The following is an 18225-nucleotide window of genomic DNA, read 5'->3' as shown; positions in this document are numbered from 1 at the left end:
GGTGTACCCCCTGTGTGGGCTGTATATAACCCTCCTGTTGTAATTGAGCTTTGATTGCTGCTGTCATGTCAATAGGAGGGACTTACCCCCAGGGCCTATCAGCTGCAAGAATTGGCTGCAACCACTGACCACCAACCTCTGACCACTGTGGAGGATCAGCTGTGCCGGGGCCCACTCCATACAGCAGGACTTACTTCAGCAGGGCTCTGTAACAGCTACATCTTCCCCTTGAGTGTATCACTTGTGGACATGGTTGGGTAATGTGATCTGAAGCTGTCTATTGGGTGCACTAGTTCTGGGACCACCTTGGAGGTGCAGGCCAAAATCAGCTGCCACCTGTGTTCTGCCCAGGTTCACACAGCATGAGCTGCATACAAAGTGATCTGCAGATGGCTTCTATGTGGGCTGAGCTTGGAGGTACCCAGGTGAGGCCAAGCTTCAAACCAAGGCCACCTGCTGTTAGTTCTGTGCCTGAAGCCATTTAGCGAGAGGTACAGGGCACACTGAGGCCAATGCTGCTCGTTTGAGAGAATTTAGGAAAATCTGAAGCATGATCCAAGACAGGCCATTTGTGTGAAAAAGCCACTGGAAACAGCTTGGGTGGGCCTGGAAGTTGTGTAGGGTGAGGCTTCAAGGAATCACCAGGTCAGAGCAATAGTGTGAGCCAGATTGATGGCGTCTCAGATATGGTGTCACCCTGCCAGTTCTGTGGAGTGGGAGGGCTCATCAAAGTGCCAGCACTTCTGTTTGGGAGAAAGCTGTCCCTCAGCTTTCACCCTGATGAGGCCAAGATAACCCTGATACCAAAACCTAGCAAGGATAACACACACAAAAGAAAACTACAGACCAATATATCTGATAAACACAGATGCAAAAAATCCTAAACAAAATACTAGCAAATCAAATACAACAATACATTAAAAAAATAATATATCACGATCAAGTGGGGTTTACTCAAAGGGCACAAGGATGGTTCAACATATGCAAATTGGTCAATATAAGACACCACATTAACAAAATAAAGGATAAAAATCATATCACATCAATCGATACAGAAAAGGCATTTGATAAGATACAACATCCATTTATGATTAAAATAATAGAATGGGTATAGAAGGAAAGTATCTCAACATAATAAAGACCTATAACAAACCCTCAGCTAATATCAAACTCAATGGTGAAAAACTCAAAGCTATTTCTCTAAGATCAAGAACAAGACAAGATGTCCACTCTCACCACTCTTATTTAACATAATACTGGAAGTTCTAGCTAGAGCAATCAGGCAAGAGAAAGAAAAGACATCCAAACTGAGAATGAAAAAGTAAACCTGTCACTTTTTTCAGATGACACAGTTATTTATACAGAAAACCTAAATGCTCCCTCCAAAAAAATAACTATTAGCAACAACAAAGTAAAGTTGCAGGATACAAAATCAATGTATAAAAATCTACTGCATTCCTATATATTAACAATGAAATTTAGAAAAAGAAATGGAAAAAACAATTCCTTTTGCAATTGCAACAAAAGCATAAAATACCTAGAAATAAATTTTAAAAAGGATGTGAATGATCTATATACTGAAAACTACAAAGTATTATGAAAAGAGATTGAAAAAGACACAACAAAAATAAAAGATCTTCCATTTGTGTTCATGGATTAGAAGAATCAACTTAGTTAAAATGTCCATATTACTCAAAGCAATATATAGATTTAATGAAAACCATTCGATCTTTTAAATAGGCTCCAAGTGTCAGCTGAAATTCTCCATATTTTCCTCCGTTTTCTTCACTATATTAATGATTTTTATTTTAAATTATCTGATGTAGGGAATGGCTACAGGGTTAAGCCTCCAACTGACCTGTGGCAGGGCCACAAACAAGTCCCAGCTTGGAGGACAGAGCCCTCTTAGCATAATTAAGCTTGACCTTATAGTCCTCCCTAGCTCCTTCCTAGGTAGCTAATGGGCTGTGGGAGGTGCAACAAGTGCTGCCAAAACAAGGTGAAACTCACAAGAACATTGTAAACATGTTGACCACTTCCCTTGTTTTGCTTTGTGTGCACTGACTATAAAATAAAGCTTCTGCTTGCAGGCTGGGTCTCTCTGCGTCCTTATCCAGGCACAAGAAATCCACCTCGCCCCATCTGTATTCTCTTGTCTGTCTTCCTTAATCCTTCACCGCCCCTCCTCAGGCTCACCGAACCTGGCCTTGCTGAGCACAGTTCAATCTGACAGCTCCGATACATGTATCATCTGTAAGAATATATCTACCATCTCTTTTTAACCTAGTTTTTGGTTATTTGAACATTTTTATAGCATGCCTCATAATTTTTACTGGGTGCCAGACATTGTGTATTTAAAAAAATGTAAAATTTTTAATGATCTATCTCTTTCTTGAGCCAGTTAAGTTTTCTTGTGGCAAACAGGTATGGTACAAATAGATCATCTTAATGGTATCTAGGATGGGTTTTAGGCTTTGTTAAAGTTTATTTTTTTGTCCTTACTTTTAAGATATGGCTTTTCTGTGCTCTCTTCTAAAAGTTGACAAATTCCCTCAGGGAAAAAGAAATCAAGAGTTTATCAAAACTGATCAGAGAAATTTACCAACTACCAGTCAGAATTTCTAGAAAATAAAAACATAGTAATTGAACACTGAGACTCAAGGACTGCATTAAACTACATATTGAAATCTTATAAAGGAGTGATAAAGTGGAAGACAGATCTGAAGATATTTACTAAATGCAGCTTTAAAGTCAAAGAGATAAAAACAATGAAAAAGAACTAAGGTACAAGAAAGAATAATAATTCCAGAACATCTCATCAGAGTTCCAGAAAGAAAAAAAATAGGGAAAATACTAGAGAGTCAATACTTGAAGAAACAACCTCTTAGACATGGCTATAATTGGCCCTGGCAGATGTAACTTAGTTGGTTGGAGTATCATACCATACACCAAAAGGTGGAGGTTTCATTCCGGTCAGGGCACATACCCTGGTTGCAGGTTTGATCCCTGGTTGGGGTAAGTGCAAGGGGCAAGTAATTGACTTTTCTCTCTCTCTCTAGCCCTCTGCCCCCCCAAACCCATTTAAAAAATTTCTATAATTGAAAAAAAGAAACCAAACTTCATATTCAGAAAGTCCAGAAAATCCAAAATAAGATATATAGAGAGACGATGAAGAGGAGAAGGAAGGGAAGAAAAAGGAGGGGGGGGGGGGGCGGGAAGAAACCTTAAATGCAGGGGGGGAAAAGGCTTATTATATATTTTTAAAAGCAATGATTAGATTAAGTAATGATTTTTCCAAGGGCACAATAGCACATTTCCCATAAAAGACTGAAAAATATACTGATAACCTATAATTATATACTAAGCAGAAATATCTTTCAACATCAAGAACAAAGTAAAGACATTTTTAAGACAAAAATCTGAAAAAGTTCACAATCAACTTTCATTGAAGAAACTTTAAAACATAATTTAGAAAGAAAGACAATTATTCCAAGAATAATATATGAGAGTGGTAGAGTTAGCAAGCCAAAAAAAAAAAATCAATCAATCATATGATCCTATCAATAAATGCAGAAAAAGCATTTGCCAAAATAAATACTCATTCAAAATAAAAACTCTCAGCAAACTAGAAATAGAGGGAAACTTCCTAAACCTGATTTTTAAAAATCTATAGAATACCTGTAGCTAACATTATACCTAATGTTCATAAACTAGATGCTTTCTGCTAAGATGAGGAATAAGGCAAGGGTGTCCCCTTTCACCACTTCTGTTAACCATCATTCTGAAAATAAACTAAATGGAAACAGATTGGGAAGGAAGTAATACAACTTGCTTTTGATTGCAGATGACATGATTGTCTGGGTAGCAAATCCAAGAGAATTAGAAACCACATCAAAAAGACTCCTAAAACTAATAAGAGATTATAGCAAGGTTTCAGGGTACCACATTAATATACAAAATTGAGGTGCTTTCCTATATTCTAGCAATGAACAATTGAAATTTGAAATTAAAAACACAATGCTATTCACATTAGCACACAAAAATGAAGTACTTAGGAATAAATCTAACAAAACTGAGTTTGACAATTTTTAAATACAATATCAAAAGCATTATTCATGAAAGAAAAAACTGATTAATTGTACTTCATTCAAATTTCAAATTTCTGCTCTATGAAATGCACTACATGTGGAAAACTGCAAAATCTAAGGAAAGAAACCAAAGAGGGTCTAAATAAATGGAGAGATGCCCCACTTCATGGGTAAGAAGCAGCAATATTATTAAGATGTTTGGTCTTTCAAATATCTAAACATCTTAAGATTTAATCATCATTATGAAAACATTCCCAACCTGATCTATAGATTAATACAATCCAATAAAAATTCCAGCAAGCTACTTTGTGGATATCAACAAATTCAAGTTTACATGGCAAGTCAAATAACCTAAAGTAGTTGACAAAATACTGAAAAGGAAAATAATGTGACTATTGACAAAACTTGACTTCAAGACTTACTATGAAGGCACGTACTTGAAGCAGTGTTGTACTCGTAAAAGAATAGACAAACAGGTCAATGGAATAGAATAGCCCAAAAGTAGGTACACATAGATACATGCAACTGATCGTTGCTAAAGGAGCAAAGGCATTTTAATGGAGAAAGGTTAGTCTTTCAACAAACAGTGCTGGAACAAAAGGATATCCACATGGGGAAAAAAAAAGAATGAAAAAAGAATCTAGACATAGACCTTACACCTTTCACATCAAAATGGATCATAGATCTAAGTGTAAAATGCAAAAATATAAAAATTCTAGAAGATAACACAGGAGAAAATCTAGGTGACATTGGGTTTGACAATGACTTATATACAACACCAAAAGCATGGCTCATGAAAGAAAAAACTGGTAAGTTGGACTTCTTTAAAATTTAAAACTTCTGCTCTGTGAAATGCACTATTTAAATAATGAAAAAAGAGGCCATGTTCTGAGAGAAAATATCTCAATAAAGGACTTCTATTCAAATATACAAAGAAGTCTTAAAACTCAACAGTCAGAAAACAACTTACTTAAAAAAGGGAGCTAAAATAATGAACAAACAGCTCACCAGAAATGATATACAGATGGCAAATACATATTTGAGAAGATTCTCAACATCATATGTCCTTAGGGAAATGCAAATTAAAACAATGATATACCACTACACGCCTATTAGAATGTCTGAAATACAAAAACCAAAGACTGAAGAAGATGTGGAGCAACAAGAACCCTCACTTTTTGCTGGTGGGAATGCAAATGGTACGGCCCAGTTAGAAGATTGTTTTGCAGTTCTTTACAAAGCTAAACATGGTCTTACTATATGATCCAGGAGTTGCCCTCCTGTGTATTTGCCCAAATGAACTGAAAAGTTTTGTCCACACAGTTATTCATATATAATTGCCCAAAACTGGAAGCAACCAAGATGTCCTTCAAAGGGTGAATAAACTGATGAACAAACTGTAGTATATCCATGCAATAGAATATTATTTAGCAATAAAAAGAAAGACACTACCAATTCAGAAAGACCTGGAACAATCTTAAATGCATATGAAGACAATCTGAACATGGCTAGAGTCTCCAGTAGAATCTTGAGTCAGAGGTGTGATAGAAAATATTCACACCATGTCCTAACTTTGAAGAAAATGCTTCTAAATTTAGTCATCAATATATTTTTATGGGCTTTTCATTGATATCAGTTATGATACTTAGGAATTTCTTATCTTGGTTGCTAAAGATTTATTTTTTAAATAATAAATACATTTTTAATATCATCAGTTTTGCCTCATTCATTGACCATTGAAATGGTCATACTGTTCATTTGATTTGTTAACATTGGGGGAAGCAAAGAAAATATGAGTTTAATCCATAGACCGATGAAATCCAACCTTGAGTACAAACTCCTTCCTTGGATCTTACCAGCCTTCCTCCAGTTCTCCCCTCTGCCCAATGCCTCTCCCCTCCCCTCCCTTCTCTGCTAAAAAGGCCTCCTCACACATCCACAGCCCACTCCTTCCCGATCCTCTTTCCACTCAGTAGTCAGAACCAGCAGTTGTCTCTGGGGCTCCCACTGCAGTCAGCTCACCCACAGTTCTGACCTTTATTTTGGGGTGCTATGTTCCTGCCTGCTGCCCTATAGAACATAACTTGGGGTGGGGAGGGGCTGGGTGAGAAGGGGGTGTGTAAAGGGCAAGTGATCAAGAAAAAGTCCTAGAGGCGAAGGTGGCCAAAGGATATTTAAGCCCAAATTTTGAGCCAGCCCTGCCACATGGAGCTCCCCGGGTGAACAATATAACATTGTGAGTTATATTGATAAAACTTTAGTTCAACCACTGTTAAAGTTCTGATTTAAACTTGGCCGTGATACACTGTTTTAGTGTTTCTTGATTCAATTTTTAAATATACATATATATATATATATATATATATATATATATATATTTCCTATTTTGGATGCAAAGTATTACATATATGTATTTAAATGTACATGTAGGTTTAGATACACATTTTTATAATCTTTTTTTCTGTATAAGCCATCATTTCCTGAAGGAGAGTATCTTAAATCTTCATCTGTGGCTTGAAATTGCCAATTTATTCCCTTAATTATATCATTTTTCTATATGCATGTTTAGTTATCAAGTTAGACTAAGCGAAGTTCATGATTTGATGATGGATTTTTACTTTTATCATTATGAAATTGTCTTGTTATTCTTAATAATTTCACTTAAATTGTCTTTTGCCTGATATAATGTTTGCTAGATTATGTCTCCAGGTCTATTTATTTCTATCTCTTCACTTTCAACCTTTCATTGTAGTATTATTTTCAGATGTTTCTTATAAACAAAATAAAGTTAATTTTTAAAAACTGAATCTGCATCTTTTCACTTAATAATTATCCTTAAATTATCATACACTTTCTTAAATTTTCTTTTTTAATCCTCACCTGAGGATATGTTTTTACTGATTTGAGAGAGAAACCAAGGAAGAAGGAGAGAGGAACATGGATTAATTGCTTCCTGTATGCTCCCCGACCAAGAATCAAACACACAGCCCAGGTACGTGCATATTCATTTCATTCCCAAACATGACAAAAACCTTATCATGCTTTTACTTCCCTTCAATCTTCTGTGTACAGTATACTACTTACAAAATTGATATCTGTTTCAGGTTCTATGACTGGGGAGAGGGGAACCCTCAGAGCTTAATATTATAAAACAATCAATTATTATGCTTATGGATTTTGTGGGTCAGAAAATCAAACAGGACACAAAGGGGATGACTTATCTGTTTTATAATGTTTGTCATCTCAGTTGGAAGACTCAAAGGCTGAGTACTGAAATTATCTGATGATTTGTTCACCCAGAAGTCTAGTGGTAGATGCTGGCTGGGAGGTGCACTTCCTTTTCACATGGATCTGTTTGGCCTCTCTTTGTAAACTAGTTTGGGCTTCCTCACAGCATGGTACACTGAAGACAGTGTAGAAGGAAGCCAAGCACTGAAGAAGGGAACCAAGTGGTGGAGAAGGGAATGAACTGGAGGTAGCAAAGACGGGAGCGGAGCTGAGGCAGCAGACATGGGAGGGAGCAAAGTGGCAGAGAAGGGAGGGAGCGAGACAATGGACATGGGAGGGAGGTGAAGCAGAGGACACAGGAGGGAGCTAAGGCGGCGGGGAAGGGAGGGAGCCGAGGCAGTGGAGAAGGAAGGGAGCGAGGCAGCGGAGATGGGAGGGAGCAAGGCAGCGGAGAAGGGAGGGAGCAAAGGGGCGGAGAAGGGAGAGAGCTGAGGCGGCAGAGAAGGGAGGGAGCGAGGCAGTGGAGAAGGGAGCGAAGCCCACCGAGGTGGGCTCCGGCCTTAGGAAGCCCTATTCTTGCAGGAATCTTCCTGCAACGGGCCTCTAGTCTATAGATATAAAAGCCTAAGCGACTGGCCAACCAGCCAGTAGCTATGACATGCACTGACCACCAGAGGGCAGAGGCTCAATGTAAGAATGGAAACCACAGGCATGGAAACATGGAACAGACTGATGAATCTCAGAGGGCAGGGAGAACAGACTGATGAACCCTAACTGGTTTGGCTTAGTGGCTAGAGCGTCGGCCTGCAGACTGAAGGGTCCCAGGTTCGATTCCGGTCAAGGGCATGTACCTTGGTTGCGGGCACATCCCCAGTAGGGGGCATGCAGGAAGCAGCTGATCAATGTTTCTCTCTCATCGATGTTTCTAACTCTCTATCCCTCTCCCTTCCTCTCTGTAAAAAATCAATAAAAATATTTTTAAAAAACCAGACTGATGAATCTCAGAGGGACCAGTGGGGTCCCTCAGCCTGGCCTGCACCCTCTCACAATCCAGGACCCCTCAGGGGATGTCAGACTGCCGGTTTTGGCCTGATCCCCACAGGCCAGGTCAAGGGACCCCACCAGTGCACAAATCCATGCACGGGGCCTCTAGTTTTGATATATGTATGCATTGTGAAATGTTTACCTCAATGAAACAAGTTAACATATTTATCACCTCACGAAGTACTTTGGGGTGAGGTGGTTACAATTAAGATCTACTTTCTTAGAATTGTCTCTTCATCCTTGTTGTTCTAAAATGTCACTACAATTTGCCCAAGCTTCACTATATGTTTAGTAGGTCTCATTTATCCTACTAGGAAGGATACTTCTAATTTAAGAATTCTTATCTTTTTAAAAAACATTTTATTGATATGAGAGATTGAGACTTATATTTATTGTTCAACTTATTTTATTTTTTGCATACATTGGGTACTTCTTGTATGTGCCCTGACCGAAGAACAAACCAACAACCTTGGCAGATCAGAATGATACTCTAACTAGCTAAGCTACCTGGCCAGCAGGAATTCATGCCTTTTGTTTGTTATTTCTTCTCAATCTCTGTATTCTCTCCTCCTGGAATTCTTCATGGATGCTAATGCTTCTGGATTGATCCTTTGTCTCTCAATATTTCATTTAAACATTCTATTATTCCAGTATAGCCTAGTGTTTAAAAGATGGACTCTGGAACCAAACCCTGAATTCAAATCCTGGCTCTCCTATTTACTAGATGTGTGACCTTGGGCGAGTTATTAATCCTTTTTGTGCCTTATATTTCTCATCAGTACAATATGAATAATAATAGCATACTCTTGACAAGCTTGTTATGAGAATTATATGAGTTTTAAATCTGAAAAGAGCTTAGGACAATGCCTTGAACATAGTAAGCACTACATAAGATTAGCTATTGTTACCTTTCTTCTTATTCTCTTTCTGCTGCTCAACATACCAACTTAGTTATCAACACACCAATATTCAACTATGTCTTCTCTGCTCTTCAGCCCATGTACTTACGTTTTAGTTTCAACAATTATATATTTCATTTCTAAAATTTTAATGATTATTGAAAAACCATTTGTTCTTGCTTTATGTATTAAATCCCCTTTTATCTGAAAATATTAACTTTACTTATTAGTTGTAAGTTGTTTCATTGTGTGGATTTTCCTATCTGTTTTCTTTCTTTCAGAGTTTCCAATCCTTAAATGACTAGTGATAAATGACTATGAACTCATCTTTACAGTTGTGATTTCCTGCTGGTCCTCAGTGCAACCTTCTTGACAAGGAGATGAAAACAAGTTGCTCAGGTTTGTGGTCTGTGTTATACAAAGGGCAGTAGGGTAAAGATGGGTTGCCAATCTGGATACCTGAGTATCTTATCTTCTGGCTGCAACTCACTGCTACCCAGTAACATCAGACATATTCCTCCATCTCAACATCTGGAGAGTAAACACCTGTACTTTTCATTGTGAGTATTTTATTACTATATATCATTATATATGTTCCCCATTCTGTACGTAGGGACAAGTACATAGTAGATGCTCAATAAGTGTTTATTAGATGCACAAAGAAAGGAGAAAAGAAACTGAATTAAATTTTAAAATTTGCCATGCTTGTTTTGAGACTTTAAGGTAAGTTACTTCAGTACACATTTCTTACATCCCTCAACTAGGTACTCTTACATACATTATCTCATTTAATATTTACTACAAATTTATGAAGTAGGTTGTATTCATTAGATTATAAGTTCAGCTACTGTTATAGAGAGCCACAAATATAGGAGCCTATAGTTGATAGCATTTCTCTCTCATGTAACAATCTAGGTTTAAGCAATGTAGGATTTGTATGGAGACTTACAGTGTCAGGGAACCAAGCTCTGTTTCGTTGCTCAGTCATTTCTAGTTTGCTACCCTTACTTATGGCCAAAAGTGATGCACCACTGTATCTTGATTCCAGTCAGTAAGGAAGGGAGAGGGAGAAGGAAAAGGCACAACTCTTCCTTTTAAAGGTATGATTTTAGGTTTGCATACATCTCTTCTGCTCATGTCTCATTAACTAGAACTAAGTCACATGACCTAACTGCAAAGGACTGAATCTTTATTCCTGGCAGCCCTTTGCCCCACTAAATTTGAGACTTCTATTATAATAGAAGGCAAAAATGGATAGTTGCTCAGATGCCCCATCGAAAGAAATTCTACATCTACACTTTTCACTCTTTATCAAATCTTTGTTTTGTTATCTTCACAGAACTTACCACTAGGTGAAATTATTTAGTTCACATGTATTTATTTTCTTGCTTATTTCTTCCCCTCCCCCAAAATAAACACTTAAGAAATTACTCTGCCTAGAAAAATGCCTGGCACATAGTATGGGAATAATAATTTTTGCTGAATTAACACAAGAATTTTATCTTTGTTTTGTAATACCATGAAATTGGGAACATCTTTCATATATCCACCAACAGAAAATTAGTTAAATAAATTGGGCACAACCATATAATAGAATATTATGTACCTACTAAAAATATGAAGTACATTTTATATGTATTAATATAAAAAGAATTCCACAACACATTGCTTAGTAAAACAGTGAAATGTAAATGGGAGTACAGTATAAGGTGATATGATTTCATATGTGTAACATATCTATAAAAAACATGGGAAGATATTAAGCAAATTGTTAAGACTACTTAACTCAGTATAATGAAGGGAAAACCTGCCCATTTCTTGCTTAATAATTTTTTGTGTTTTTGTAAGTCATGTATGCTTGAGTCTTTTAGTTTCAAGCAAATTAGTCTGAAAAATATTAATTTATTTGAAAAATACTAAGATATGGCAGATTTTTAACAAAAAGGAAACGACTACTGAAAGGACAGGAATGATAGTGGGTCTCAGAAACTCCCAGAAACAGACATACCAAAATTTTCAGATCTCCTTCCATGAGCCTTTTATCTTAGCTTCTCTTTGCATGTCAGCTTCACTCTACCTCACTGATATGCTTCTGCTACCCAAGTATAGCGCTGTCCCCTTCAGCCACATCAACGCCTTATTAGAACCATTCAAAGAGCCTGCACACTTACCAGGAGTTTGTCCTAAATGAAGCAGGAAGTCGTAAGGGAGATAGTTTGTAAAGAACCACATGTGGCAAGATGGTATTCCAAGTTCTCTTGCCTCAAGAGAATACATTTAGAATAATGTAAATGAAGCAAGATTCCAGTAGCAAACATACACCGTGAAAACTTTTACACTGTCTTCAGGGAAACAGAATCTGTGTTCTAGATCATCCATATCTTTATGTTCACACAATCTGTAGGTAATAGATCATCTTTGAGCATTGTTGAGAAGCCTTCTACAAACTTGATTTGTAACTAGTATGTATTCTGAATAAAGAATACTGCCAATAGCTGTAGTATATCTTTTCTCAAACCTTGGTTAAATCATTTTTAAAATATAATTTATTTATTTCAGGAAAGGAGAGGGAATAAGAGAAACATCAATGATGAGAGAGAATCATTGATGTTTCCTGCACGCCCCACACTGGGGATGGAGCCTGCAACCTGGGCGTGTGCCCTGACGGGGAACTAACTGAACCATGACCTCCTGGTTCATATGTAGGGAGCAGCTATAGGGTTAAGCCTCGGGCTGACCTGGTGGCAAAGCCACAAACAAGTCCCAGCTTAGAGGGCACAGCCCTCTTAGCATAATTAGGCTTGACCTTATGACTCTCACTAGATCTTATCTGGGTAGCTAATGGGCTGTGGGAGGTGCAGCAAGTGCTGCCAAAACAAGTGAAACTCACAAGAACACTGTAACTATGGTGACCACTACCCTGTTTACCTCTGGCTATAAAATAAAGGCTCAGCTTTCTGTCTGGATCTCTCTCTGTGGCCTTAGCCAGGCACAGGAGATCCACCTCCAGGGGTGGGCAAACTTTTTGACTCGAGGGCCACAATGGGTTCTTAAACTGGACCGGAGGGCCGAAACAAAAGCATGGATGGAGTGTTTGTGTGAACTAATACATGTTAACACTGCTGCTGGTGAAGGAGCGGAGGGGAGAGCAAGAGAACCCTCCGCTCTTTCAGCTCCTCCGGCCCACGGGACGTAGTTTGCCCACGGCTGAACCCAGCTTATTCTCTTTGTCTGTCTTTTCTACATCCTTCACCGCCCACCCTCCACCCCCCTACACACATAGGTCGGTGCTCAACCACTGAGCCACCTTGGTTGGTCCTTGATTAAATCTTAATTACATTTCTCTCTCTTTTTTTTTTTTTACTTTTTTTTTTTGCCTTTTTTTTTTTTTTTTTTTTGCTTAAAGTATTACAAAGGGTATTACGTATGTGTCCTTTTTTTCCCCCCCCCCGCCCTTGACAGTCCCCTAGCCTCCCCTATCCCTCAGTGTCTTATGTCCATTGGTTATGCTTATATGCATGCATACAAGTCCTTTGGTTGATCTCTTACCCCCCTCCCTCCTGCCTCCCAACCCTCCCCGGCCTTCCCGCTGCAGTTTGACAATCTGTTTGAGGCAGCTCTGCCTCTGTATCTATTATTGTTCAAAAGTTTATAATGGTCTCTATTATCCATGAATGAGTGAGATCATAATTACATTTCTCTCTTTAAATGGTGGATATTTTTGCCCAAATCAGTCCCATCAAAATCCATAAGGCAATATTTTAACACTGCTCATGTATTAATCAGAGTAGATTGCTGGCTTGTTTGCTTTATTTCAGTGTCTTAAATAAAGGATTATTGTTTTCTCGTGTTCCAGTCTAATGTAGGTTAACAAATAGGGTGAAGAAGGGGTTCAGCAATCTCTCAAATGGTTAAACACAGGGTTACCACATGACTTAGCAATTTCACTCCAAGATACCCCTCCCCCCAAAAATGAAAACATATATCCACACAGAAACTTGTAGGCAAATGTTTATAGAAGCATTATTCACAATAGCCAAAAAATGGAAACAACCCAAATCTCCATCAACTGATGAAGGGACAAACAATATGCGGTATATTCTTACAATGGAATATTATTTGGCCATGCTAATATATGCTACAACTAAAATGAGCCTTGAAAACATTATGCCAAGTGAAAGGAGCCTCAAAGGACCACATATTGTATGATTCTATTTATATGAAAAGTCTAAAATAGGCAAATCTATAGAGACAGAAAGTAGATTAGTGGTTGCCTAGGTCTCGGATGTGGGGGGACATGGAGGGTTCAAGGACAACAGCTAAGGGGCTTGGGGTTTCTTTTAATGGCAAGGAAAATGTTCTAAACTGATTGTGGTGCATGAGTCTTTGAATATACTAAAAGCCACTGAATTGTATGCTTTAAATGAGTGAATTGTATGACATGTGAATTATATGTCAATAAAGAGTTTTTAAAGAAAACATGTAGCCATAGAAATAGGTAAAATGGACAGGGCTGTATTCAAAAAAAATGTTATTTTTAAAAATAGTTGGCTGGCTCATGGGCCAATTTTCTTCTGTTCTAGAGTAATAAAATCTCAAATATTTTAGCTGGGTACTAGCTTACTAGGAAAAAAACCAAACAAACAACTATCTTTCCCAACCTCTCTTGCAAAAATTTGTGTACAGCCTTTGGAAATGTCCTTAAATGGAAGAGGTATTCTATTCTTTGAATCCTTTCATTTTTCCTGTTCACTGGAATACATAGCACTCTTGTAACCATCTTAAACCATAAAGTGACTTTGGAAAATAGAAGCAACACATAGTGGGGCAATGATATAGCAGAGGCCTGAGCCACACCAATCCCAAACTGAATTCTTCCAGATTTCTTGAAAGAAAAAATAAATTTATATCAGTTTAAATAACTTATTTTGGAACCACTACTCCTTGCTCACAACTGGTCCTCATTCCAACTACTAAAGGCCTCACATAATTAAAAAAGCAACTATGCCTTCTTGAGGGATTTGAGTAGATGTGATGGGTATCCAATTCTGTGAACATAGTCATCCAATTCTTTATTTCTTTTAACAGCATTTTATTTTTACATTTGATCTTAGCCAAAAGGCCAAGAAATAATTACATTTCACTCTTAATGTACTAATCTACAACTACTTGGGTTCCTATCTCTGTAAGAATGATGTAAGAAGATGTATTTTCTGCTTAACCAATACTTTGTCACTTTTTAAAATGTCAAATATCATAAATATAAACAGCACCATAAATATAGGGATAGAATAGAGAATGAAGATGTTATTTTGAATCAGGTGCTTAAAGCTATAACCCAAAGAAGTAAAAATAGCTCTCTGTACTTGTTCTCCTGAATTTCAAGTGCCCCAAATCCTCCCCCTCCCCTTTTTTTAGAAGAAAAACTTTTGATTGTCATATATTTGTATACAAAAGTGTATGAAAAACAGCAAATTTTACTCATTTGTTTCATTGTTCCTATGAGGATTGTTGACCCTAAACTCTACTTGCCAACTTCTCTTCCAGAAATTTGAAACCAACAAAAAACCCAATGCTTTCCAAACAGGATTCCTCTATGTAAGTTGTACCAACAACTGCCATTTGTCAAAATGTGACAACATGCCTTTCTCTTAATGGCAGGCAATTAAGAATGTTTTATCATCTTTAATATTATATTAAAAATATAGCAGATATGGAAATAGAAATAAAAATATTAAGTGGTCCCTCTTTAAATATTATCAGTTAATTTTGATGTATTTGTTAGTGCTTTTTTCTATGCATAATTTGTTTTTACAAAACTATGAGCTTAGCAGCTACACTCACACGTTATTTGAGGGCTGGTTAATGTAGACCTATGATTAAAGAATTGGTTCTCAGTCATATTCTGAAGAAATGGAAACCAGAAGAAACAACTGATTTGGTATAAAGTCCAAGATAAGTCAGTCCTTAGTTAAGGCCAAAGACTACTGTATGACGGTGACAGCCTCGAGTTGTCTGCACAGTCCTGAATTTACAAGTGTCTCTAACAGGAGTTGGCGCGCAACAGCCAGTGCCAGGCTCCTTGGCTAAGCTGCGCTGCAATGAGAGAGCCCTGCGTCCTGCATGTGCGGAGTCCAGGGCGGGAGACCGAGTGAAATTCCCGTCGTCATGCTAGGGAGCGACTCAGGCCCAAAGTTGGGTCTTGTGTCCGACGTAAAGGGCACCGTGGCTCTGGCCGGGCCCCTCTCCCTGGGCAGCGGGATGCTGGGCGGAAGGTGAACCGCCCTTGCAGCAGTGGCACCAGGGGTTTGGGTTTTTCCAAGTGGAAGCACCACAGAGGAGGCTGAAAGCACAGGTTCTGCAGCCCGACCGACGGGGTTGGACCAGTTCCAAGTATTATACACTCTTAGACAAATCACAGGCTCTGTCTGAACCTGTTTCTCCGTTTGGAAGGTGGAAAATGTCTCCTTCCTGGGACTGTTGTGAATAAGGGACTAAACGGCAATGGCAGTGTTTGTGTTAAGCACAATGCCTGGCATGTAAACACGTATTACAAAGAGTTGGTTGTCAGCGAACCCCGACCTACCCCAGCCACCGCCAGCGACCCTACCGGCCCTGCTTCCGGGAGCGCCTTCCCTCCAGTCTCCCTCGGCCGACCTGCGGGTCCCTCCGCGCTCGCGTCACTTCCGGGAGAACCGGTCGCGGCTTCTCTAATACCCGGATGCAATTATCATGGCTGCCATCAGTGAGGGGAAGCAACGAAGACAGAGCCACGACTTGCCCGGAAAGCCCTCCGAATTGGGGGCTTCAAGGAGGCCTCTCCAAAGGACAAAAGACGAGACTGCCGGGCATCAAGGTGCCCTACAGGGTCCTAGGACCGCGACCCCTCGCTTCCTGTTCACTTGCCGCCAAGTGTTCCTTAAGCAGTGGCTCCTCTTGGCAGGGTGGGGCTCGCTTCCTACCCGGACCTTCTTGGTGTGCAGGCTTTTGTTCCGGTCACTCCCCTCAGCCCCGGAAGTGGTCGGGCTTTCCATAGCTGGCTTAGGAGGAAGGGGCGGGCAGCTGGGACCGAGAGGTGGGGCCGAGTATCCCGGGAAGGGACGCCCCACTAAGTGCTGCTGGAGCGGCCGCGCAATGTAGTCTGGTCCCTGGTTGTTTCGCCTGAGAGGCTCCTCATAGGACCCCTCCCAGTCGACCAAGCTGTACTCAACCAGTAGATTTTGATCCTGAAAAAAACAAGGATTTGTATAGTGCAGTATGTCGTTGGTTTTTTAAAGTCCCAAAGCAAACTGATAATGTTAGTTTTAATTTTCAGAATTAATAGGGAAAGCTCCCATTTTGACTCATGTGGCGGGTTCTCTTTTAAGGTTTAAGTTTGGATAACGGTGAGATTTTTACCAAAAGCATTCTTTTTAAATTAACTGGTATGAGGAAATAGGCTAATATTTAAAATATCCAACTAGTTGTTGAGCTTAGCTACTGCACAGTCGTTATAATGAAACTTGAAGACGCCAGAATTGTACCTCATAAGGCTTTAACTGCCAGACGTGTCTGAAAATCCAGTAATTTTAGGTATAGGTATATTAATTTTAGTTCGTTTTCCTCACTGCAGGGTGTCCTGTAAGTTTTGTCATTGGGTGAAAGGAAAAAATGTGAGTTGATGCATTAACATATCCTGGTAGTTAAAATTACTTTTTAAGTGTGACAATATATAATACACATGTAGAATGTTACTTTTTATAGAAACAAAAATATGGAAACCAATACTTAAAGCAGGTTGACTCTACATAACATGGTGTGTTATAATTTGGATTTTTACTTAAATTCAGAATTAGAAGAGCTCACCTAGAAAGGCTAAAAAAAGAAAATAAGAAATCTAGACATTTATCCTTTCTGAGAACATTCCATTGTTTGAACAAAAAGCACCTGGGACTTGCATATACAACTACATACTATATGTAAAGCACTGAGTTGGTAAGGGCTGAAGAAGTGCTTTTTGAAATATAAAGTAATATATCAGTCACTACTCTTCTGGCCACATCATGTCTCCCTGTGGTACATTTTAACCTCCAAAACCAGTGGTTCTTGTACTAGCATTGAAATATACCAGTTATAATAATATTTTTTAAAAAGTAAAAATAAATGACCTGTTTATATATTTTAAATAGTTTTTCTTGTTGATGTGTTATCTAAGATTGTGTTTAGAAATGCATTTGTACACCTAAGAGTACTTAATAACTTGATGACCATGGATTGCCTTGATTCTATTTGTATGTTTTCTTGCAGGTAGGTCTTGGCACAATACCATATGGACCTGGACAAAACTTGTTAAGATGGAAATTTTTATTATATTAATCAGTTCAAATATTGGACCAGTCTATGTAGTTTTCCAGTATTTTAGTCAAATAACTGGATGTGGGCTTCATAGATGTGGGATAATTAATGATCACTTTAAATTATTTCCTACCAAATATAAAGTTGGATCTCAGATAGTTAATTTTTATGGAGCATTTACCATAGGCCAGTTTCTGTGTAGTCTGATACATACATTATCTCACTTAATATTTACAATAACATCAGTTAGGTTTATTAAACTCACTGTTTTACAGATGGAGAAACTGAGTCAAAGAGGGATTAAGTTCCTTTCCCATCGCCCCCAAACTACAGCCATGTTCTAGAACCTTTCCTTTCATATAACTGAAAACTTTGGTAGAAGCAGCATGAGATGTAAATGATTCAAGATAAAATATAAGCTTCGTGGTAGTGCAAAAGCAGGAGCCATGCCTTTCTTTTTCATCTCTGAGTCCCAACGCCCAGAACAATGCCTAGTATGTAGTATATGCTCAGTAAATAGTTGCTGAATAAGTTAAATCTTCACTTCAAATACAACATTTTTTAAAAATGTGTTTGACTGGAATTTGACCTGAAATATAATATTTTTTACATTCAGAAGTGCAGGAATAGTA

The 18225-nt window shown here is 38.4% G+C and overlaps 1 protein-coding gene across 2 annotated transcripts in view; it reads right to left on the bottom strand.

Annotated features, from left to right (window-relative positions):
• Positions 1–15941, bottom strand: part of ZNF518A (zinc finger protein 518A) — a 46783-nt gene extending 30842 nt beyond the window's left edge. The window contains exon 1 of one of the 2 annotated variants that reach the window (XM_081104367.1): positions 15846–15941. The gene's annotated coding sequence lies outside the window, so the exon portion shown is untranslated. The remainder of the gene's footprint in view (positions 1–15845) is intronic. The other variant, XM_081104366.1, reaches the window with a different exon arrangement.
• Between the last annotated feature and the right edge of the window lie 2284 nt (positions 15942–18225).

Source organism: Myotis nattereri, assembly GCF_964212035.1.
Source record: "Myotis nattereri genome assembly, chromosome: 13".
Taxonomy (NCBI): Eukaryota; Metazoa; Chordata; class Mammalia; order Chiroptera; family Vespertilionidae; genus Myotis; species Myotis nattereri.
Note: the sequence above shows the minus strand (reverse complement) of the source record. Positions and strands in the feature narration are given on the sequence as shown.